A 25422-nucleotide genomic window follows, 5' to 3' on the forward strand; every position below is an offset into this window, starting at 1 on the left:
ACACACACACATATACATACACACACACACATATATATATATATATATATATATATATATATATATATATATATATATATATATATATATATACATATATACATGCATACACATATACACACATTTACATACATACATACATACATACAAACACATATATATATATATACAGACATATATGTACATACATATACATATATACGGACATACATACATATATGAACAAACATATACATACATACATACATACACATATACACACATTTACACATTTACATATATACATACATACATACACACATTTACATACATACATACATACATACATATATATATATATATATACATACATATATATATATGTATATATATATACATACATATATATATATATATATATATATATATATATATACACATATATATGTATATGTATACACATATACATACATACATACATATATATACATATGTACACATATACATACGCAACTACAAACCCCGTTTTCATATTGTTGGAAAAACTGTGTTAGATGTAAATATCAATAGAATACAATGATTTGCAAATAATTTTCAACCCATATTCAGTTGATTATGCTACACAGACAACATATTTGATGTTCAAACTGATAAACATTTTTTTTTTGCAAATAATCATCCATCCATCCATTTTCTACAGCTTATTCCCTTTCGGGGTCGCGGGGGGCGCTGGCGCCTATCTCAGCTACAATCGGGCGGAAGGCAGGGTACACCCTGGACAAGTCACCACCTCATCGCAGGGCCAACACAGATGGACAGACAACATTCACACTCACATTCACACACTAGGGCCAATTTAGTGTTGCCAATCAACCTATCCCCAGGTGCATGTCTTTGGAAGTAGGAGGAAGCCGGAGTACCCGGAGGGAACCCACGCATTCACGGGGAGAACATGCAAACTCCACACAGAAAGATCCCGAGCCTGGATTTGAACCCAGGACTGCAGGAACTTCGTATTGTGAGGCAGACGCACTAACCCCTCTTCCACCGTGAAGCCGCAAATAATCATTAAATTTAGAAATTGATGCCATCAGCACGTGACAAAGAAGTTGGGAAAGGTGGCAATACATACTGATAAAGTTGAGGAATGCTCATCAAACACCTATATGGAACATCCCACAGGTGTGCAGGCTAATTGGGAACAGGTGGGTGCCATGATTGGACATAAAAGCAGCTTCTATGAAATGCTAAGTAATTCATAATTCACCACTTTGTAAGCAAATTGTCGAACAGTTTTACAACAACATTTGTCAACGAGCTATTGCAAGGAATTTGGGGATTTTACCATCTACGGTCCGTAAAATCATCAAAAAAAAATCATAGAATCTAGAGAAATCCTTGCACGTAAGCGATGATATTACGGACTTTTGATCCCTCAGGCGGTACTGCATCAAAAACCGACATCAGTGTGTAAAGGATATCACCACATGGGCTCAGGAACACTTCATAAAACCACTGTCAGTAACTACAGTTGGTCGCTACATCTGTAAGTGCAAGTTAAAACCCTACTATGCAAAGCCAAACCCATTTATCAACAACATCCTTAAACGCCGCCGGCTTTGCTGGGCCCGAGCTCATCTAAGATGGACTGATGCAAAGTGGAAAGGTGTTCTGTGGTCTGACGAGTCCACATTTCAAATTATATTTAGAAACAGAGGACGTGGTGTCCTCCAGAACAAAGAGGAAAATAACCATTTGGATTGTTATAGGCCAAAGTTCAAAAGCCAGCATCTGTAATGGTAAAGGGGTGTATTAGTGCCCAAGGCATGGGTAACTTACAAATATGTGAAGGCACCATTAATGCTGAAAGGTCCATACAAGTTTTGGAGCAACATATGTTGTCATCTGAGCAACGTTATCATGGACACCCCTGCTTATTACAGCAAGACAAGTGTTACAACAGCGTGGCTTCGTAAAAAAAAGAGTGCGGGTACTTTCCTGGCCCGCCTGCAGTCTAGACCTGTCTCTCACTGAAAATGTGTGGCGCATTATGAAGCGTAAAATACCACAGTGGAGACCCCGGACTGTTGAACGACTGAAGCTCTACATAAAATAAGAATGGGAAAGAATTCCACTTTTAAAGCTTCAACAATTAGTTTCCTCAGTTCCCAAACATTTATTGAGTGTTGTTAAAAGAAAAGGTGATGTAACACAGTGATGAACATGTCCTTTCCCAACTACTTTGGCACATGTTGCAGCTGTCACGCCAAATTTCTTCCCCTCTACAAAAACCTTCCCCCCGGAAGAAATTTGGCGTGACAGCCCCTCTAATGCCTGAAGGACCCCAATGAGGGCTTGATTATACCAAGTTATATGACTCTTAAGGGTTACAGCTACAAAATTAGCGAAGCAAAAATAGCTTGAAAGGTTAGAATGCTGGAATGCTAATATTTTTTCCTCACCGTTATTTTTCACCAATGACAATCAGCCAATTATAATGCATTTAAAACAGGCAGCTGTGTGGGCTGCTTTAAGGTCCCTCCACCTTCATTGGGGTCCTTTGAACAGTTTCTTCCGGGGGGAAGGTTTTTGTAGGGGGAAAGAAATTTTGGCACAGCCATGAAATTCTAAGTTAATTATTATTTGCAAAAAAAATAAAGTTTGTGAGTTTGAACATCAAATATCTTGTCTTTGTAGTGCATTCAATTTAATATAGGTTGAAAAGGATTTGCAAATCATTGTATTCCGTTTATATTTACATCTAACACAATTTCCCAACTCATATGGAAACGGGGTTTGTATAAACATATACATACATATAAATGTATACATATACATACACACATACATATATATGTATACATATATATATATATATATATATATATATATACACATACACATGTATATATACACACATATATATATATATATATAAATATATACACACGTACTGTATATACACACACATAAATATATATATACACACACACATACAATCACACACACACATTCATATATACATACACATAAATATATACATATATATATATACATATTTATATATACATTCATATACATATACACACACACACATACATGTATATATATATATATATATATATACATACATACATACATACATATGCATATGTATATATACATACATGTATATAAACATATACACACACATACATGTATATATTTATATATATATACATACATATTTATATATACATACATACATATACATATATATAAATATATACACTCACAATACGAAGGTCCTGCAGACCTGGGTTCAAATCCAGGCTCGGGATCTTTCTGTGTGGAGTTTGCATGTTCTCCCCGTGAATGCGTGGGTTCCCTCCGGGTACTCCGGCTTCCTCCCACTTCCAAAGACATGCACCTGGGGATAGGTTGATTGGCAACACTAAATTGGCCCTAGTGTGTGAATGTGAGTGTGACTGTTGTCTGTCTATCTGTGTTGGCCCTGCGATGAGCTGGCGACTTGTCCAGGGTGTACCCCGCCTTCCGCCCGATTGTAGCTGAGATAGGCGCCAGCGCCCCCCGCGACCCCGAAAGGGAATAAGCGGTAGAAAATGGATGGATGGATGGATGGATATACATATACATACATACGTATACATATATATATATTCACACACATACACATGTATATATACATACACATATATATATATATATATATATATATACACACACATATATATATACTGTACATACTGTATACATATATATATATATATACATACTGTATACATATATATATATATATATATACACACACACACACATACATACATACAATCACACACACATTCATATATATATACATATAAACATATATACATATTTATATATACATTCATATACATATATACATATTTATATATACATTCATATACATATATATACATACACATACATACATATATACACACACATATATATGTATACATATATATAGTATATCTATACATATATATAGCATATATATATATACATATTTATATATACATGCATACACATACATGCATATGTATATAGACATATACATACATACATATACATATATATTTATACATATGTATACATACATATATACATTTATACATATGTATACATACATATATCTTTTGTTATTTTACGGAATCTGGTCAACTTCCTTTGTTTTCACTTCATCGAACTGCACATGCAAGTGACATCACATTTTACTTTCGGTGCAAACAGCCAGCTGGAAAAAATCCTATTTTGGCCATTTTGGCCTGCAGTGTAAATGTAGTCAGACTTAAAAGCAGACACTAGATGGCAGTAAAAGCACATCCATCCATTTTTTACCGCTTGTCCCGTTCGGGGTCGAGGGGGTGCTGGAGCCTATCTCAGCTGCATTCGGACGGAAGGCGAAGTACACCCTGGACAAGTCGCCACCTCATTACAGGGCCAACACAGATAGACAGACAACATTCACACTCACATCCACACACTAGGGCCAATTTTAGTGTTGCCAATCAACCTATCCCCAGGTGCATGTCTTTGGAAGTGGGAGGAAGCCGGAGTACCCGGAGAGAACCCACTGCAGTCACAAAGAGAACATGCAAACTCCACACAGAAAGATCCCAAGCGCAGGATCGAACCCAGGACCGGTGAAATTAAAAGTAAAATGACGGGACTGTACAATTTTCTTTTTAACCCCAATATGACTATTAAGGAAAAAAGACAACAAAAGTCCCCTAACATTGCTCAGTAGATTATTTACTTGAGGCAACAGGACTTTACCATTAAAATCATGGGGAGGCGGGAGTGTGGAGAAAATAAATAGCTCCATTTTTATCCAGATTTGCAGCAAACTTTAAGGGATTCTTGCTCAAAATGCACTATCTTTCTGCATAGGTTGTGTCACTTTGCTGACAAATGACAACAATCATGTAGTTATACCAGCACCACGTGCACATGACGCATCTTCACACACAAACTCCATTAAATGACTTGGCTGTGAGTTGCAATAGTCGACCCCCACTTATCAAAATGTGGCCGCTGATCCACTACACGTCTTCCACTAATAGAGTGGATATGTTGAATGAAATAGTTTCTACTGACATATTTTCTCAGATTGGAGCATCCTATTCTGCTTATGCCCGGGGGAAACAGGGGGGGCTCTTGGACCCGCCTGTGCTTCCTGACAGTGCTGACACTTAGGTAAATGAGGTGCTTAGGCTGCATTATAGCTCCGTAATAGCTTTTAGGTTTGGAGTTTACCCCCCAAGCCTATAGGGGGACTTTTTTTGACAGGTGGGCTGCTCCAGAAAAAGACACAAGACATGAGTCTTGCGCATGGACAAGGGATGATATGATGATGTTCTAAAAATAAATTACAGGGCCCCTTTAAGGATAACAGATAAAAAAACAATAGTATACCAAAATGTACATCGATACTTTTCCATACTTTTCCAATTAAAGGGAAATATAAAACATTTCTATATTGGCTTTATTATACCATGAAATCTTACAATACAATAAACATGTTTCCTACTGTAGTCAAATTAAAATTTTACAAAGTTAAAATATAAAGTAAAAGCAATTACACACACGTTGGGATTTTAAACAATTACAATTGTCCATATAACATATAGCCGGCCATAGTCAAGGATTAGATTAGAATATAATAAAACGCTTTATTGACATTATATTTAAATCTTTAATAATTTATGGTTGCCACTCCTGGTCTGTGGTTTAAGAAAAATAAGATTATTATTAAGTAGTAAAAACAAAACTTTGGGTAAATGTACGCGGATAAGCCATGTATCAGGCAAAACACACATTGTTTAAGATACAACATAAATTGTAGCAATTTGTTACAAGATGTAGTTATTTCTCTTGCATTAGTTGACGCCAATTGGGCGGTTTGAACTACGCTACTATTTGGCATCAATCCAAGCAGCTGTGTGCATACAGTATCTACATGTGCACAAGAGAGGAGCTGGGTAACTTTTGAGAGTAGAGTGTGTGTTTGTGAGAATGGCAATGTGTTGTGAGTGGGCGTGTAAAGAGAGAGAGAGAGAGAGAGGGAGTGCGTGCAATGCGCAGTAGACGGATGAACGGGTCCGGTTGCGTCCTGCAAAACTAATAATGAAGCAACCAGATTGTAGTGAATCGGCGGCCTCGAATTCTGACCGGAAAGGGGAGCTGAGCAGACCCATTGCCGGATTAATTGATGGGTGTTACCCCTGACAAAAACATTGACCCTGAAAGGAACGTCTCCCCTGTGCTCCTCGACTACACTCTGCATGGGAGTCGAACAGCTGGAAAGGTGTAACAACTACATTATTACCTGTCACTCTATAACTGCTTCTGCAAATCTGAATGCTTATTTAAATGATTACCAACGTTTGAAGGAAAGGTGGTAATACTAATCGCGAAATTTGGTGAGGCTTGTCTTAAAGCAACACTTGCAATGCGGCGCAACCTTGTTTAAAGCATCATCTTCATTGTTAGTTTTGAAGCCCAAACACCTCAATATTGCACTTCATGCACACCCTTTATTAACCACCAGAATTGTAGTTTTTTGCTATTCCTCCTCTTAAAGATGTTATTGCTTGTATGCACTTTATGTGTGTGCTTTGACACACTCAACATTAGGCGCCTTGGCTCTGTAGTCATCACTGCTTCAAGCACACCTGTAAAGTGAAAACCATTTCAGGTGATTACCATGAATTGATTAATAGGGACCCGACTTAAACAAGTTGAAAAACTTATTGCGGTGTTACCATTGAGTGGTCAGTTGTACGGAATATGTACTGTACTGTGCAATCTACTAATACAAGTCTCACTCAATCCAGCAACCTCTTGAAGCTCACGAGAGAATGCCAAGAGTGTGCGAAAAAGTAATCAGAGCAAAGGGTGGTTATTTTGAAGAAACTAGAATATTTTTGTGAAGTACATAACTCTACATGCGTTTATTAATAGTTTTGATGCCTTCAGTGACAATCTACAATGTAAATAGTCATGAAAATAAAGAAAACGCATTGAATGAGAAGGTGTGTCTAAACTTTTGGCCACGCCTCCTCCAGCTCAATGCGGACCTGAGTAACGTGTACAAAGAGCGTGTCTGCCCAATGACGTTATAACTGTAGAATGATCGAGGGCGAGTTCTTGGTTTCTTATGTGGGTTTATTGTTAGGCAGTTTCATTGTCGCCTTCCCAGCGCGGTAAAACAACACACAACAACAGAAGTCCGAATTCGTCTACCTAAAGCAGTTCACCTGCCAAACAGTGAAGTGTGAATTGAATTATATTTATATAGCGCTTTTCTCAAGTGACTCAAAGCGCTTTACATAGTGACACCCAATATCTAAGTTACATTTAAACCAGTGTGGGTGGCACTGGGAGCAGGTGGGTAAAGTGTCTTGCCCAAGGACACAACGGCAGTAACTAGGATGGCACAAGCGGGAATCGAACCTGCAACCCTCAAGTTGCTGACACGGCCACTCTACCAACCGAACTATGCAGCAATGTGTTGTGACACTCTTAAACAGGACAATACTGCCATCTAGTGTACATGCATATGGTTAGAAAAACAAGGATGGAATATTCAACCCTCAACTCAACAAGAGTAGATGAGTGTTGTGTGTGTAAATGTGTAAATAAATGAACACTGAAATTCAAGTTTTTCTTTTATTTATATATATAATAAAATAAATAAATAAATATATATATATATGTATATATTTATATGAAATACTTGACTTGGTGAATCTATGAATCTAGCAGTAAATATGCTCCTCACCTCTTAACCACGCCCCGCCCCCAACCACGCCCCCCACCCCCCACCTCCCGAAATTGGAGGTTTCAAGGTTGGCAAGTATGGTTCATAAAAATAGATATACCGGCCACCAGACACATTTTTTTCCTCTAAATGTGGCCCCGAGTCAGAATATTTGCCCAGGCTTGCTCTTGCACAACTGGTATCAGTTACACTTTCCAACAGTAACCCTTTATTTCTCCAGATATATAGATAATATAGCTAGCAAGCAAAACAAAAAAAATAACTTGGACATTCTTTGCCTTCCTTTTAACACCAAGGCTTGTTGACTGTCTTAAAAGCAGAAAATGAACCATTTTTGAAAAAAAACAATAGGGAGTTGCACCTCCTTTGTTAAGTTTGAGGAGGTTTACAATTTAGCACGCTGTATACAGACGAACCGCAGCTTCCAGCTGCCTGCAGTCTTAAGGCAATGTGTCTAAATTTAGCGTTAACGATAAACTCTTAAGTTTTAAGACATAGGCTAATGCGTACGGCTGTTAAAACCAGTGGGATAGTTTAGCGGAGATTAAAGGACGTATCAAAGTCTGGTGCAAAGCTCCATCGAGAGCAGAGCGCTTGTTTGCTCTGCATCTGCCTTGAAAAAAAGAAAAAGAGCTTTGGCTGTGACTCAAGTTGCTCCTTTGGACTGTGAAAGTAAACGACAGCTGCTGCAGACTTGTTCATGTTTGTTAACATTTGTCTTTGTTTACCGGTCAATAATGCACAAATCTTAATGACACTTAATTTACTCAGCATCTGTCATCCATTATCCCTACTTTCTGTGGCTCACATGAACACAACACATTTCTTCTGAGTTGTAAACAAGCAAAGAAAAAAAAATCCTTCACTTTATTGACGGTGTTATATGATTGCTGGGGGTGGGGGGCTTAAGTGACAGGTAAATTGCAGGTTAAGTGGAGAACATCGTCTTTTAACAGGAGACTCCAAGCTCGTCTAAATCCTCTTTAGTCTCTAATCTGAATACAAAAGAAGAGGGCGGCGGATTAAATCTGACCCCTCAATGTTCTGTTTGTTCCAGACTCCACGTGAGGGGCCTGCTGGAGCCGACAGCAACGACAATGGAGGAGAACCCGGATCTTCTGTTTTTACTTCTAGGCAAGGAAACACATTTTATCCGAGAGGAGAATGGGGCCTGCTGCAGCAAAGTGGAGAATGTGGAGTATGATTGGGTGAGATAACTAGCATGTGAGTAAAATTATATATTTTTAACATCCTCTCAACAGTATTAACTCGGTATAGCTGGACCAGATACCCAAAAAAGTACCCGTTTTTGCCAGTAGACACGAAATAAACAATTGAAATGCCAAAAGTAACAGTATAAATCACAAAACAACAATATATTTATTAATCGTTATTTTTTGGTTCATAACATTTTGCAACTGATAAATAAAAAAAATTATGAAGATATTTACCTTTTAGTTCTCAATTTTTTATCATTATGATTACTTTTATTTTATTTTTTATTCATTAATATGTATCTTTTATTATAGCTGCATACACGGGGCTAACTCGTTTTGCTATTATAGGTCTAGTTACAGAGCATTAAAAAGGTCACAGAGTCATACCAAAGACTATAAAAATGGGACCCATTGCCTCCCTGCTTTGCACTCAGCATCAAGGGTTGGAATTGGGGATTAAAGGCCTACTGAAATGAGATTTTCTTATTTAAACGGGAATAGTGGGTCCATTCTATGTGTCATACTTGATCATTTCGCGATATTGCCATATTTTTGCTGAAAGGATCTAGTCGAGAACATCGACGATAAAGTTCGCAACTTTTGGTCGCTAATAAAAAAGCCCTGCCTTTACCGGAAGTATGTGCGCGTGACGTCACGTGTTGCAGGGCTCCACACATATTCACATTGTTTATAATGGGAGCCACCAGCAGTAAGAGCAATTCGGAGCGAGAAAACGACAATTTCCCCATTAATTTGAGCGAGGATGAAAGATTTGTGAATTAGGATATTGATTGTGAAGGACTATAAAAAAATAATAAATAAAAAAAGCGACGGCTCCGGGCGGCGGCAGTGCGAGCGTTTCAGATGTAATTAGACACATTTACTAGGATAATTCTGGAAGAACCCTTATCTGCTTATAGTTTTAATAGTGTTTTAGTGAGATTGTAAAGACACCTCGAGGTCAGATGGCTGTGGTGAACACGCAGTGTCTCAGAGAGAAGCCAAGGAGCCAAGCTCACAGCTGCCTTTTTTGACAGCTGCTGCAGGACGACAAATAATCCAATGATGTCTCCGGTAAGATATATATCACAATTTTCCCATCCAAAAACATGCTGGTAGAGAAAACATGTTCGCTTGACCGCTCTGCTTCACAACAAACAAAGAAACATCGGCTGTGTCTCGGTGCTAAAGACAGCTGCAATCCACCGCTTTCCACCAACAGCATTGTTCTTTATAGTCTCCATTATTAAGTGAACAAATTGCAAAAAATTCAGCAACACAGATGTCAAAAATACTGTGTAATTATGCAATTAAAGCAGACGACTTTTAGCTGCTAGTGGTGCAGCGCTAATATTTCCTGACAGTCCGTGACGTCACGCGTACATTCCGCGACGGTTTTAACAAGAAACTTGCGGGAAATTTAAAATTGCAATTTAGTAAACTAAAAAGGGCGTATTGGCATGTGTTGCAATGTTAATATTTCATCATTGATATATAAACTATCAGACTGCGTGGTCAGTAGTAGTGGGTTTCAGTAGGCCTTTAAATCACCATAAATGATTCCCGGCACCGCTGCTGCCCACTGTTCCCCTCACTTCCCAGGGGGTGATCAAGGGGATGGGTCAAATGCAGAGGACAAATTTCTAGGGCTGGGCGTATCGATACCAAGTATCGATAGTATCGATACTTGGTGAGTATCTGTATCGTATTGATACTGGCGTGATGGTATCGATACTTCATCAAATTAAGCGAATCACTTCGATTTAAAAAAAAATGTGAGCGCAGCGCTCCTCACCACTCCACCCTCCTCCCTAGTGATGGGTCGCGAACGAGATTTAAAAACACTTTAAAAATTCATCTTCAACCCAAAATAAAATAAAATAAATACAATTAACATGACGCTTGGTGCGTTCGCGCACACACATCAGTATAATTCGCTTCGAGGTTCACTCGGACACGCACACACACACGCGTGCGTTTCCAGTGCGACTTAATGTCTTGGTTGTAAACTGTAAAGTATTTTATTGCACTAAAATAACGATAAGCATTTCTCAGTTCTTTTGTTTTGTGTTCATTTTTACAACTGTTTAATAACTAGTGTTTTCTTTTTTACTTAAGTTCTTGTGTGTTGTGAGGCGACCAGCCAAGTTCAGTATTTCTTTTCACCTTATTTGCACTACTTACTTTATTGTAATTGATATTATTAAATAAATAAATGATAAATGGGTTGCACTTGTATAGCGCTTTTCTACCTTCAAGGTACTCAAAGCGCTTTGACACTACTTCCACATTTACCCATTCACACACACATTCACACAACCAGCACCCATCAGGAGCAAGGGTGAAGTGTCTTGCTCAGGACACAACGGACGTGACGAGGTTGGTACTAGGTGGGATTTGAACCAGGGACCCTCAGGTTGCGCACGGCCACTCTCCCACTGCGCCAGGTTTGTTATTTACCTTAAGTGTTTGTGTTTGAAGGCAACAAGCCAGGTTTAGTAGTTGTTTGCACCTTATTTGCATTACTTTATTGCTATTGATATTACTTTTGTAATAAAAAAAATTTTTTTTTTACTTAAATCTTTCCTCCTCTCCAAGGTTCTCATAGTCATCATTGTCACCGATGTCCCACTGGGTGTGAGTTTTCCTTGCCCTTATGTGGGCCTACCGAGGATGTCGTAGTGGTTTGTGCAGCCCTTTGAGACACTAGTGATTTAGGGCTATATAAGTAAACATTGATTGATTGATTGAAATTGTTGTCCTGTGTTGTATTATTATCATAATCAATTAATAAAGGCAAAAGTACAAATTTCTTTTTCAAAAGTATCGATACCCCGAAGTCCCCCCCCCTATCGGATGACGACACTTCCGGTATCGGTGATACTGGCCGGTATCGGATCGGATCGGTATCGATACCCAAATTTTTACGATATCGCCCGCCCCTACAAATTTCACCACACCGAATTTGTGTGTGACAATCATTGGTACTTTAACTTTAGAGTGACTTTCTGTTCAGTCCAAATTAGGCTTCAAAATAAAAGTAGCGGAATCTACCAAACCAACTAAGAAAATACACCAATTGTAGGAGCCAAATAGAGGGCCATACTTGTATTTATGTTTATTTTATTGTTTTTGAGTGATTCATGCGTGTATGTCAGTGTGCACCCTTTGCAGGTGGTGAAAAGTTCCCACGCAGGCCTATAAGGGGCAGGAGCGCGCTGGGCGCGTGATTGGCAGTCGGGCACCAGCATACCGTCTTTGACCTCACCTGTCTGTAGACCTCACCTGTCTGTAGACCTCGGCTTTATATAAGCTACCATTTATTTTGTTTCCCGAGTATTCTGTTCCTTGATTATTGTAAATAAAACAATCTTCAATTGCGCTGCTGGATCAGTTTGAATTAGTGGAGGGAGAGCGGGAAAAGGAAGAATACGTGACAAGGAAGGCTGTGTAAAAGGTGTGAGTCAGACAAGATGCCCGCGCCCCAAGTGGAACAAACATTTGAAACAAAGGGGTTATAGGAACAATCACTTTCACTGTTTTATGCCACTACACCAATGTATTTATGTTTTTCTAAAGATGTCAAATTAATAACAGTTAACACATGTAATTAATTACAAAAAAGATATTGCATTTATCATGTAATAATGTAGATTATTAAGCTACTTTATTTTGACCGCACATGCTCCTTTTACTTTAACTGCAGATGGTTACCTGAGAGGTAGCGTGGGTGGTTATATGGCCAGTGATTAGGTCAATGCATGTGTGATGAGTGAGGAGACTGCAACTGATGTGTAATATGACAATTCTGCCTAAAAACAGACCCTAATGGGACTTAATATAATACTGTTAGCAAGTGTTAATAGATGAATATCAAATACATTACTTTTATTTAGTAAAACATTTTGAAAAAATGTTTGTATGACATTCTGACTAAAAAATTGCATATGTTTAAAAAAAAAAAATAGAGCTAACTTATAAGGCACCTATTATGCGAAATCAACTTTCTTTACCTATTGGTACCTGCTTTGTGCACGTATATTTATAACAAAACTACAACAGCAGCACTATTAAAGATGCAAAAACAAATGAATGTAAACATTTTTTTTTAAATAGAATAGAAAGTATGTTAACAGCCCAAGGTCCAAAAATCCCTGCTTATCACCCATTTGTCTTGTTTCTCTGGAAAAAGTCCCAAATAAATGGCTGGTTTTGGTTTCGGTTTTGGCTGTCTTGACAACCAAGACTAGACTTAAACAGATTCCACTGTATACTCTCTTCCCACCACGTCGCCTGATATCAAAACATTTTCAGCAACTTTGCGGTTTGGTTGAAACGCAAACCATATTACCAATATATCGTTTAAGAAAAATTCCTGGAACTGTTCGTGGAAACAGTACTATGGATCGACTGCTCTGTATGAAGTATAAAATACACAATAAACACTAAGGCATCTGGTGGGGATATTAGATTCTCTGTCATATCAAGTAGTTTTAAGAAGGGCTGTTTATTTAATTGTCGATGAAATGCCACAAGGCAGCACATCAACAACAACAAATCCGTCCTTATTTAGCTGTGACGGTGGTTCTAAAGAGGAAAAGGTGGGGGTTTGGGGTGGTGGGTGAGGCAGGCGGTTCGGGCTGGCTGTGAGAGAAAGGCGCTTTGGGTTGTCAACGTTTTAGAAGCTTAGAGTCAAACGTATCCGGGCTCAGGAGAGAGGAGTCTGGGTGTTAGGCAGCCAGACTGACTCCTGATAGAAGGAGTTTGCGGCTCAAGTCGAGAGAAATCGTCTTGGCTGCGGGATGAGGCGGCGACTAATTGATTCTGTGAAGTTTCCTGTCGCACAGCCCGATTACAGGTGTGACCGGATTAAAAAATAAAAAAGGAAAGGAGAGGGGAGAAAAAACAAGGGATCTGGAGGAGGGAAATGGTGCAAAAAAAATCAAAGAGAAATGAAGATGAGGGCTGCCATAGACGGATCAGCATCACTTCTACTCATTGATGTGCTTATTTCTGTCCTGTTTGCGTGTGTTTGATCTCATTGCTCAGTGGGAATCCTCAGGTAACGTTACGTTAAAATGGATCGTACAAAATAAAAAAAATAAAAAGATTGTACCAAGACAAACTGCAACCTATTCCTAAGGATCACTACCTAGAAATAATATTTTAAATATTACTCATAGATAAGACTCATATGAGCTATGAGCACGTACAAAATATTTGAATCAAGTAAAAGTGCCACCAAACCTGTCAACAGCATATTTCGTCAACACAGTTTTAATATTAGTATCATGTTAGACCCGCTCGACATCCATTGCTTTCCTCCTCTCCAAGGTTCTCATAGTCATCATTGTCACCGACGTCCCACTGGGTCATTATTGTCACCGATGTCCCACTGGGTGTGAGTTTTCCTTGCCCTTATGTGGGCCTACCGAGGATGTCGTAGTGGTTTGTGCAGCCCTTTGAGACACTAGTGATTTAGGGCTATATAAGTAAACATTGATTGATTGATTGATTGATTGATTGATTGATTGATTGAATACCGGTGAAGGATTTCCCAATGCAAAGTCTATGAGTGATAATCATTGTATGTGTCCGAGATGCGTGAGATCCCCCGGCTTCATTTCATAAGCAAGGTTCCCCTAAAAAACAAGCCACTTGTTACTTTTAAATACTTTGATCAATGTGCTACCTCTCCGAAAATAACACTTATTCATTTTGTGCTTAGCCATGACTAAAAGAAAACAGACATGCTTTTTACTGTACGTTCTTCATAGAGTCACCGCAGATAGCTTAAGCAAATGCTTAACAGGCAACAGCAAACAAATGATATACATAAAACAGAATAAACCATGCTTGGATTCAAATTTACCAGTATGAATATGCCGTGAACACACCAAAAGTACCGGGTGATGGCGTTAAAAGGGAAGTTTGTCTTTTTGTATGGCTGCTATATTCCAGGAATTCACCCCATGTTTCTTAACTCACTAACCAAGTTCCTTAGCTTTGGTTTCAGGCTGGAAATGAGGCAAATCCCACAAAATCTTTTTTTATCTAGAATTGATCATAACAAGTAAGGCTGCGAATCTTTGGGTGTCCCACGATTCGATTCAATATCTATTCTTGGGGTCATGATTCGATAATATATAGATTTTTTCGATTCAACGCGATTCTCGTTTAAAAAATTATATTTTTCCGATTCAAAACGATTCTGTATTCTTTCAATACATATGATTTCAGCAGGATCTACCCCAGTCTGCTGACATGCAAGCAGAGTAGTAGATTTAAAAAAAAAAAAGCTTTTATAATTGTAAAGGACAATGTTTTATCAACTGATTGCAATAATGTAAATTTGTTTTAACTATTAAACGAATCAAAAATATGACTTATTTTATCTTTGTGAAAACATTGGACACAGTGTGTTGTCAAGCTTATGAGATGCGATGCAAGTGTAAGCCACTGTGACACTATTGTTCTTTTTTTTAATTTTTATAAATGTCTAATGATAATGTCAATGAGGGATTTTTAATCACTGCTAAGCTGAAATTATAACTAATATTGATACTGTTGTTGATAATATTCATTGTTGTTTCACTACTTTTGTTTTTTTTGTGTCGTGTTTGTGTCTCCTCTCAATTGCTCTGTTTATTGCAGTTCTGACTGTTGCTAGGTCAGCTTTGGTTTTGGAATTGGATTGCATTGTTATGGTATTGCTGTGTAGTGGTTTGTTGGATTGACAAGAAAAAGAAAAAGAAAAAAAAAATCGATTTTCTTAAAAATGAGAATCGATTCTGAATCACACAACGTATTCGAATCGATTTTTTCCCCACACACCTAATGACAACCATTGTGGCAGATATTCACTACCTTTCCATTCACTAAATTAGTTTGATTTCTCAAATTGTTTTTTGTTTTGTATTTTCACACCTGTGTGAAGTCCAAGTGTCCCTGCACACTGTCTAATGTGACGATTAGTCATACACCATGTGCCTCCCGTGCACCGGGGGAGCGCTTATTTCCTTTTAGCATAAATTAATTGCTTTTGCGGTTGACCTATGACGTCACACTAGGCATTGCGGATCCTTACAACTTGTTTTAACTGATGTCTGCTGTAATATTGGCACATATTACAAATATTACGTCTCTAATGCCTGTGCTGATGTTAAATAGCAGACAGCATCAAGAAATTATCGTGGATTGCGCTACGAACATGACGCTATTACCAAGAATGTATCAGGGGGTGGATGCAGGTCTGATGCAAAGACAGACCGACGGAAGAGTTTTTTGAAGGAATTTTCGGACGAAAATCAAATCGTGGAAACAAACCTTTTGAATGTCTCCAAGTTCAGTAATAAGGCTCTGTGGATTCATGGAAGATATTTTAAATCCGAAGGAAAAGACAGTTCGTGCCCCGAATGATGTGTGTTGCTATTGTTCTGGACTATCTTGCCAATTGTGCGGAAAGGGAATCAGTTTGGAGTGCACTAATGCAGCATTAAGAGGTTTATGTACGCTTTATTATTTGCCTCAAATATACCTACATCGACTGCGATGAGGTGGCGACTTGTCCAGGGTGTACACCGCCTTCCGCCCGAATGCAGCTAAGATAGGCTCCAGCACCCCCTGCAACCCCAAAAGGGACAAGTGGTAGAAATGGATGGATGGATACCTACATCGATGCATTTAACATGCTCAGTTCTTATCATTTGTGAAGAAAATAAACAGTCTCCTCTTCATTACAATTGTTGCTGTTCTTATTGAATGGTATCTGCTTCCGAGTTGTATCATGCGCGTTGAGACTGGCGCATATACGAAGAGTCCTCTCCGGCCGCACATACCCCCTCGAGAGATCTGGTTTCCAAGTGCATAATCAAGGTGTGTTAGTCCGACTTTTCAAAAACCAAACACGGTCTTATTAAGGTGTTTCCATGGGCTGTAGGAAGCTTATTTAGAGCCAAACTATTTGAGGAATCAGACTAATTTAGTGCGTGGACACAACACATTTGGAACTTGCTAAACAAAAAAACACAACTTTAAGAAAGAGTCTTGCTATAGACACAATGTAAAGATGCTATCCAGATGCATTGCGTTTCCACATCCAACTTTCAAGTACTATATGTTAATCCTTTTCCGGTTGACCTATGACGTCAATTATAAATTGCAAGAACTGCTGTATTAATCATTCACTGATGTAATTATGTTCACAAAGAAGACAGTAAATGAACATATGTATTTGTAAACGCTCTAAAGTGGGAAAGAAGTAGGATTAAAAAAGATTTGCTTCTTCCTACTACTTTTTGGACATAATGTAAAGAGAAATTATATAAAATTGTGTGATGTATTATACTGTAAATGTGTTCTTGTTCGAAATAAACTAAACTCAACCAATCAATCACCATCTTTCAGTGCAGAGTGCAATTCTATGAGCCAACCCACGTTACTCAAAAAACACATTACGCATAAAAGCCTACTACCATGTCAATATACAAAGTAGAAAATCATTATATGTAATACATTACATTGTGCCAAGCAAATACCACCTTATTATATGTGTTTGATGCACATACAGTACCAGAAACTGCATTAGCGAACCAATGTTGGAACCCCCTTTCCACAGCATACTGAGAACGAAATAAGCACCGATACTAACCCATATCCACGTAGGTTTTATTTTTTTGAAAATATACTTTTCACTGTCAGTTGGATGACACATCGACATACAGGCAAACAGACATATATTTCCCCCATTAGCCTAAATGTCGATGTGTTATTGACCAGGCTAGCATGCTAAGCATTCATTGCACGAACATACTAGCTTTGTTAGAAAATATAATCAACTGTATTGGACAATATAGTTTACATACGAAATGTCCATTTATATTTATTACAAGTAATAAGAAAATGTAAATGCCTGGTAATTTTCTACCTATCAAGGAGGAAATTAGCAAGTTTGGCGTCAGATGAAAAAATCTTGTCCGCCTTCAATCGTCTCCATCTTTAAAAGGCATCCTCGATACAAATCCTCAATTTGTTCCTGGCTTGTCATGAATAAGTATAGAATCGTAACAACATCTTTAGATTTACTAAGGTCTGACATGTTTAGTAACTTTACCAGCGGCAGTAGCCGGACGAAGGTGGCAGTGCGTAACTGGCAACCTGAATGTGACACTCTCACAGATTTTCTAATTGGTCAAACGGTAAAGGGCAGAGCATCGAAATGAAAACAATAACATGATTTTGGCGCTGTAAATCTAATTTTGAAATGGGCATATCCCGGCTGAACTACTGTTATCAGTTATAAAGGTATTCGAAAGGAACATGATGTATTAATGCCTTTTGATTTATCAGGGTCATTTGATGATGACTTGACATGAAATTATTACATACGGCACCTTTAACTTTTATGACAGCGTATTTTCTAATTGGCAGATTAAAATTAACGAAAAAAAATACTCAAATCTCTACAAAGGCCCAGGCTATTATCATGTGGATATCGGTATTGTATATCTGCTAGCATCTCTTCGAATCATTTTGAACATAACCTTTAGGGGACTGTACAATCTTTTTTGCTTACCACACCATGGCTTGATTTCAAAACCTGTTTCACAGATCAGATTTGAGATAAAATCACACTGCATAGCAAGTCTTGCCAAATCTCGGCCGACTGTGAGTGTAAAGAGCACACGATGGTAAAGAAGCACTATGTTACATGAATAACTACTGTATAGAACTGTGTATGGTAACATAATAGTATTGTTGTGCTGCTACTTATGCATGACGGACAAAATTGTCCTTGTTTCGAAAATCTAATAATTACTCTTTTCATTTCTGCTGCCGACCAGATTGCAAACACTCAAAATTCATCCTAAAATTATCCAACTGCCAATAGCTTCCCAAGGGATGGCCAGAACTTAAAATTGACCCTGATTTGAAAGTAAGTGAACTGACTTGGGCAAAGTATACGCCAAGCTTAGAGGAACACATTGTGTTGACACACACTTACCAGAATCACTCACTTCTTGTTAACACATCCAAGGGCCCGAGGCGTCAACGTCTCGCCGGCCCATAACCTCCCCGAACAAGATGGAGCACAGAGGCAAGCGGGAGCCATAAGCGAGGTGGCGCTGGAGGAAGCAGAAGGAGCGTTAGTACGCATATCTCCACCCTAAGCTGTCACGCATGCAGCTGCTATGGCTTGTTCAGCGACAAAGTCCAATGCGGGCGCCCTGGAGAGCCATTATTCCTGGACGATCGATCGGGGCCTAAGGCCAGCGCAACCCGGGCCCTTGGTCCCTGATCCTGTTCAGTAATAAGCGTACTCATGTCAAGGTGGTAATTATCATTGATCTGCAGCCCGGCGCCGTGATTCATACGGGGCTACTGGACTTGAGGCACCTAATCAGCACCTCTAGTCGTCACGTGCAGGTTCTGATGGCGCTGCAGTGCCAGGCGTAGGAACAAAGGACTGGAACTATCGCTTGTTACCTGACCTGTGTTTAGATTTGTTAGTTTGCAGGATTACAAATAGACTACCCCCCCACCCAAAACCTTTTTATTGGCTTTTGGTGAACTCAAAAAGGTAACCCTAGAAAATGGTTGTCAATAGAATTTGACAAAATTACCAGTAAATTTCTAAATGTTTTTTATATATGTATTAACTTGCTGCAGAATACAAGGTGGTGTGGGAATCTTTAGGCACTTTACAATTCGGTCACGATTCAGTGAATCGATTATAACAACACAACAACAGCAGTCACGTTTTCGTCCACCGCAAAGTAGTTCGTCTTCCGTAAACAGAAATGTTGTGACACTCTTAAACAGGAAAATACTGCAATATACTATACATGTATATATGTGACAATAATATCTACCACCTTTTAGAGAGTGCAGTGCACAACAAGAAGACGAAGCCATGGCGACGCCGACGACAAGTAAGATGAAAAAATACGCTTGTAAGTTCCAAGCCGCAGCTGCGATTGGACCTGGATAGCCTCCGGGAAGAAGTAGTGGACTACCAAGTGCTTGGTAGTGAAGATCTTCCTCAGGAAGTAAAGATTGACCAGCTTTGGGCCATGCTAGGGAGAGATGGAAGATTCCAGACTCTAGTGCATTTGATGAAAGCACTTTTGTGCGTGCCACACAGCAATGCATCATCAGAGAGGGTGTTCAGCATTGTTAGAAAAATAGTGACAGAGAATAGAACCAGGATGGACGATTCAACCCTTAACTCAACAATGAGTAGATGAGTGTTGTGTGTGTGTATATGTGTTAATAAATGAACACTGAAATTCAAGTATTTGTCTGATTTATATATATATATAAATATATAATAAAATAAATATATTTATATATAGCTAGAATTCACTGAAAGTCAAGTATTTCCTATATGTATATATATATATATATATATATATATATATATATGTATATATATATATATATATATATATATATATATATATATATATATATATATAGGAAATACTTGACTTGGTGAATTCTAGCTGTAATTATAATCCTCCCGTCTTAATCACGCCCCCAACCATGCCCCCAAACTCCCGAAATCGGAGGTCTCAAGGTTGGCAAGTATGCCCTCCAAAGACATGCACCTGGGGATAGGTTGATTGGCAACACTAAATTGGCCCTAGTGTGTGAATGTGAGTCTGAATGTTGTCTGTCTATCTGGGTTGGTCCTGCGATGAGTTACAGACTTGTCCAGGGTGTACCCCGCCTTCCGGCCTAATGCAGCTGGGATAGGCTCAATCCACCCCCACAACCCCGGGAGAGACAAGCAGTAGAAAATGGATGGATGGATAGATAATTTTTTGTGTTATGTTTTGAATATTAATTGGTTTAAAACTATGAATAAACACAAACACAATGTGGACAAAAGAGACTTTATAATCCTTTAATAAGGATCACTAAAGGTTAGTACTATACCCATTATTTTGCTCTAATTTCCACTTGATAATTTTTTCAAGAAAGATATTGGGGAATAGTTGGGTGACAATCCAGTACAGAAAAAAAGGTCCGTGGAGCCATGTTTGAATGAGTTTGGTGCAGACGAACACTGATCCGTTATGAAGTACGACAGGGATAGCAGACACAAACAATTTTTTTTCACTTAATGCAGTTATAAGATTCCGATATTTTTTGTGAATTTCAATGCCTCCGGTTTTGTCGTCATATTGTGATGTCTACATGCATCTGAAGGAGAGGGACAGGACAGACATGAGGTGGAACTGCTAGAGAGAGAGGGTGTCAAAGCAGGCAATCCGTTTTCTTTTCGCGAGCGCCAGAGCGGGACCGATGTCACCTGCAGACCAAACCCCATTTCCTCTGATTAAGTCCTCTGAAATATTCCATTTGTCAGTGTCACGGCGGTGGCGGAGGCGACGACCGTGTTGCTGTGGCGAGCAGTCAACCCTGTCTGTTGACTTGTGTCATTTTCCAATTTACATCAGACACTGAAGACATCATCATCGTCGTCGTCATCATTGTGTCCCTAATGTCCCCTGCTCAACCCTGTGCCTTAATGTCTTTGTCGTTCTACTGGATGGTTTGCCCTTTTTGGTTACCTCCACCGAGGGACCTTTCTAAGACTTGACTTTAATGAATGCCCTACTCCCAATCAGAATGCCAAGCGCACGTTCACCACTTTTGGACTGTCTCTACTAAACAATGTGACTGAAAGACAAAAGCTTCAAATAATCATAATCAAGATTATGATGATCAACCAAAGGAAGAATGTAAATATGTGACAATAGTCAATATACACAAAACACGTTTTTTTGTCTGTCTGTCAGTTAAAAATATAGCTGAAAAAGTCATGAGCAGGTTTTGATGAAAGCTTTAGGCAAACTCAGAAATGGGATAAGGAGTAAGTGATTAGATTTTGGGGGATTTGAACCATACCTTACATTGAAGTTACGAAGCTGAACTTCTCTCTGTGTGTATGCTAGCGGCCCTGCCCCACCCACAGAGACAAACAGAGCAAATGTCCGACAAAAGGGTTCATTTTGTTTATTTTTATTCTACTTTGACCGATGCTAAAACTGAACCCTTGTGCAGCTTGTTTGCAAGCGACAGACAGACAAAAACATACACGGACATTCAATTTCCTCAGCAACAAAGCTCAAAAGTTATGGGCGGAACTAGATTCAACTTTCAGGAAATGTCCAAAATTGGTTTCAGAACAACAACAAGATTTAGGATTTTTACAATTACAAGATAAAAAATGGTGAAGGTTCACGCTCTCCGAGTGCTTTTCTAGTTGTTAAGACTATCATGTGGAAAAAAAAGTATTGCTAATAATATCTTTGTAACAGTTATATCCATCCATCCATTTCTACCGCTTATTCCCTTTGAGGTCGCGGGGGGCGCTGGTGCCTATTTTAGCTACAATCGGGCGGAAGGCGGGGTACACCCTGGACAAGTCGCCACCTCCTCGCAGGGCCAACACAGATATACAGACAACATTCACACTCACATTCACACACTAGGTGTAACAGTTTTAGATATTTAATAATAAACAAAAATGTCTCATTAATTTTAGGTGAGTCTTAAGAAAAATCTAAAAAGGCTTTTTAAACACGAGATTTGGGTGTCATCTGTTTGTTTCCGAGTAAAATGATTATATTAACAACTACTACAACAATAAAAGCAACTGAACTAAATTTTCATAAATATTATTGATTCTAATGCAAATGTAAAAAAAGGGGATTCCTTCACTTTTATGTATCATTTAATGTTTTCCTAGATTATTCAGTAAATAATGCATTCATTAATTGCCCCCAATGCGAATCTAGATTGTTCTACTTTGCTCATGGCCATCACTTATAGGGCTGTTTACACTAATAAGAGACCGACGATACACGCTGTGTCGTTTTGGCTGTTTGTTTACATGACAATAGTGTTTTATAGCTAGTAAACCTTTTGATGTACAGTAGTTTTGGTGTAAACTCTAAAAACAAACACTATGTGAAATAAGTGCGATCAGTATAGCCAAACGGGGTATAAAAAAAATATAAAAAATGTATTAGAAAAGCATTCGGAAAGCGTGAACCTTCACCATACTTTATTTTGTAATTATAAAAATCCTAAATTTTGTTGTTCTGAAACCAATTTTTGACATTTCCTGAAAGTTGAATCTAGTTCAGCCCATTCTTGTTAGTATCGATTCTTAATTTAAAAAAAATCAAAAATCGATTATTTTTATTTTCAATCCGTCCTGTTTAGCCTCTCAGCAGATCATATTGTTGTAGTTGATGCCTACATATTCTTCTGTACAGAATCACTTTAGCAAAAATAAACGGATACTTCTTTTCTTGCCCTATTTGTATTTGACTTTATTAAATGTTTGGTTAGCATTTTATTAAACAAAACCAGTTTTACTTTAAGTGATATAGAAAATTTATCAGAGATGATTATCCATTTCATGTAAACAAGTAGTTAACCACGGAAATGGCACCCAACGTTATTAAAAAAAGCATTGAAATTGAATCGAGAATTGTTCTGAATCGCAAATCGATTCAAAAATCGAATCGAATTTTGTGGTGCCTAAAGATTCACAGCCCTAATAGCCAACAATCTAAACAACAATGATGAAACACAGGGCTGTTGTAGCGTTTGTTCACTTTCACCAACAGTGGAGTCACATTGTTTAATGTCAAATTATTAGTTTGCATCTTTGCAAGGGTACATTATTTAAGAACCAGAAGGGCAAACATTCAGTGCACGAAGTAAAATAGCCAACTAGTGGCCTGGAATGCATGTTACAATGTTTTTATGTGTATATATATTTTTTGCCAGTTAATGTGAGCAGTTGGGGGCTCTCAATCCTTCCAAACATGTTAAGAAGTTTGTCTCTTCAAGTTCAGTCCAAGTATATGAAGCGCCGAGCCTATTTAGGCCTCCGAAATGTCTTTTGGCAGAGCAGAGAGCGTCGGCACGGTTCAGGGAGGATGGAAATTTCAATCTCCGCTTCTATCATTTCTACTCATCATTGCAAACCATTCGCAGGCGTTTCTCTCCGATCCCGAGAGGGAGCGGCGCGGCTGAAAAGGAGGGCACGGCGCACTCCTTGCCCAACTTCAATAAGTCCGGGAGGGGGAAAAGGAGGGGTGGGTTGAACATTATTAGGGCCGTGTTATAAAGAGAGAGATCCTGTGACAGGTACCGGGCGGTCCGCCTTGATGACTCGAGTCAATCACCTGTGACAGTTTTGATTTGATGTCACTCGCCGGGTCGCTCTATTTGTTTGAGCAGTTAAGAGGTAATTGTGTGACACATATACAAGCGGGAAGACGTGCTTTGGCGGCGCACCCGCTGAACCGAGGGGACGAGACGAGGCGGCGCGGCCATAATAAATGAGGGCTATTTCCCCCCAGCGTTCACAGAGTGTGTCTATGTGTGTGTCGCTGATGGGGGTGTGGGAGGAATGGGGGCTGGGAGCTACGCTACCCTGAGGGAATTCAACTGTGAGATGCACATGGAGGTCGCCTGCACCCATACTTATCATCACCTTCTCCGCTATCAAAACAATAGTTTTTTTTGTACACTCAATGATGAAGTGAACGAGTCACTCTGATGAACTTCGGAAGCTCAGAAAAAGTGATGCCGGACTTTTTGTGTTGGTTAAAGCGACCATCAGTATGTTTAACCTAAAAGAGCTTGTAGGAAAAACATCATTTAAATAAATAATAATCAAAGTCGATTTGCCTAAAATATAATTGGAAAGTCATAATAATTTAGTTGGATTCCATGGAATACACCAGTGGTTCTCAAATGGGGGTACACGTACCCCTGGGGTACTTGAAGGTATGCCAAGGGGTACGTGATATTTTTTTAAAATAGCAACAATTCCAAAATCCTTTATAAATATATTTATTGAATAATACTTCAATAAAATATGAATGTAAGTTCATAAACTGTGAAAAGAAATGCAACAATGCAATATTCAGTGTTGACAGCTAGATTTTTTGTGGACGTGTTCCATAAATATTGATGTTAAAGATTTCTTTTTTTGTGAAGAAATGTTTAGAATGAAGTTCATGAATCCAGATGGATCTCTATTACAATCCCCAAAGAGGGCACTTTAAGTGTAGAAATCTTTATGTATAATTGAATCACTTGTTTATTTTTCAACAAGTTTAGTTATTTTTATATCTTTTTTTCCAAATAGTTCAAGAAAGACCACTACAAATGAGCAATATATTGCACTGTTATACAATTTAATAAATCAGAAACTGATGACATAGTGCTGTATTTTACTTCTTTATCTCTTTTTTTCACCCAAAATGCTTTGCTCTAAATAGGGGGTACTTGAATTAAAAAAAATGTTCACGGGGTACATCACTGAAAAAAGGTTGAGAACCGCTGCAATACACAAATAGAATAAAACTGAAATACTTTAAGTAT

At 38.5% G+C, this 25422-nt stretch overlaps 1 long non-coding RNA gene across 1 annotated transcript in view; it reads right to left on the bottom strand.

The window, feature by feature from the left end:
• LOC133543790 (uncharacterized) overlaps positions 1–25422 on the bottom strand; it is a 104605-nt gene that overhangs the window by 17860 nt on the left and 61323 nt on the right. Inside the window, exon 6 of the long non-coding RNA XR_009804523.1 lies at positions 19007–19127. This is a non-coding gene — a long non-coding RNA (uncharacterized LOC133543790). The remainder of the gene's footprint in view (positions 1–19006; positions 19128–25422) is intronic.

The sequence above is a fragment of the Nerophis ophidion genome, linkage group LG26 (assembly GCF_033978795.1).
Source record: "Nerophis ophidion isolate RoL-2023_Sa linkage group LG26, RoL_Noph_v1.0, whole genome shotgun sequence".
NCBI lineage: Eukaryota > Metazoa > Chordata > Actinopteri > Syngnathiformes > Syngnathidae > Nerophis > Nerophis ophidion.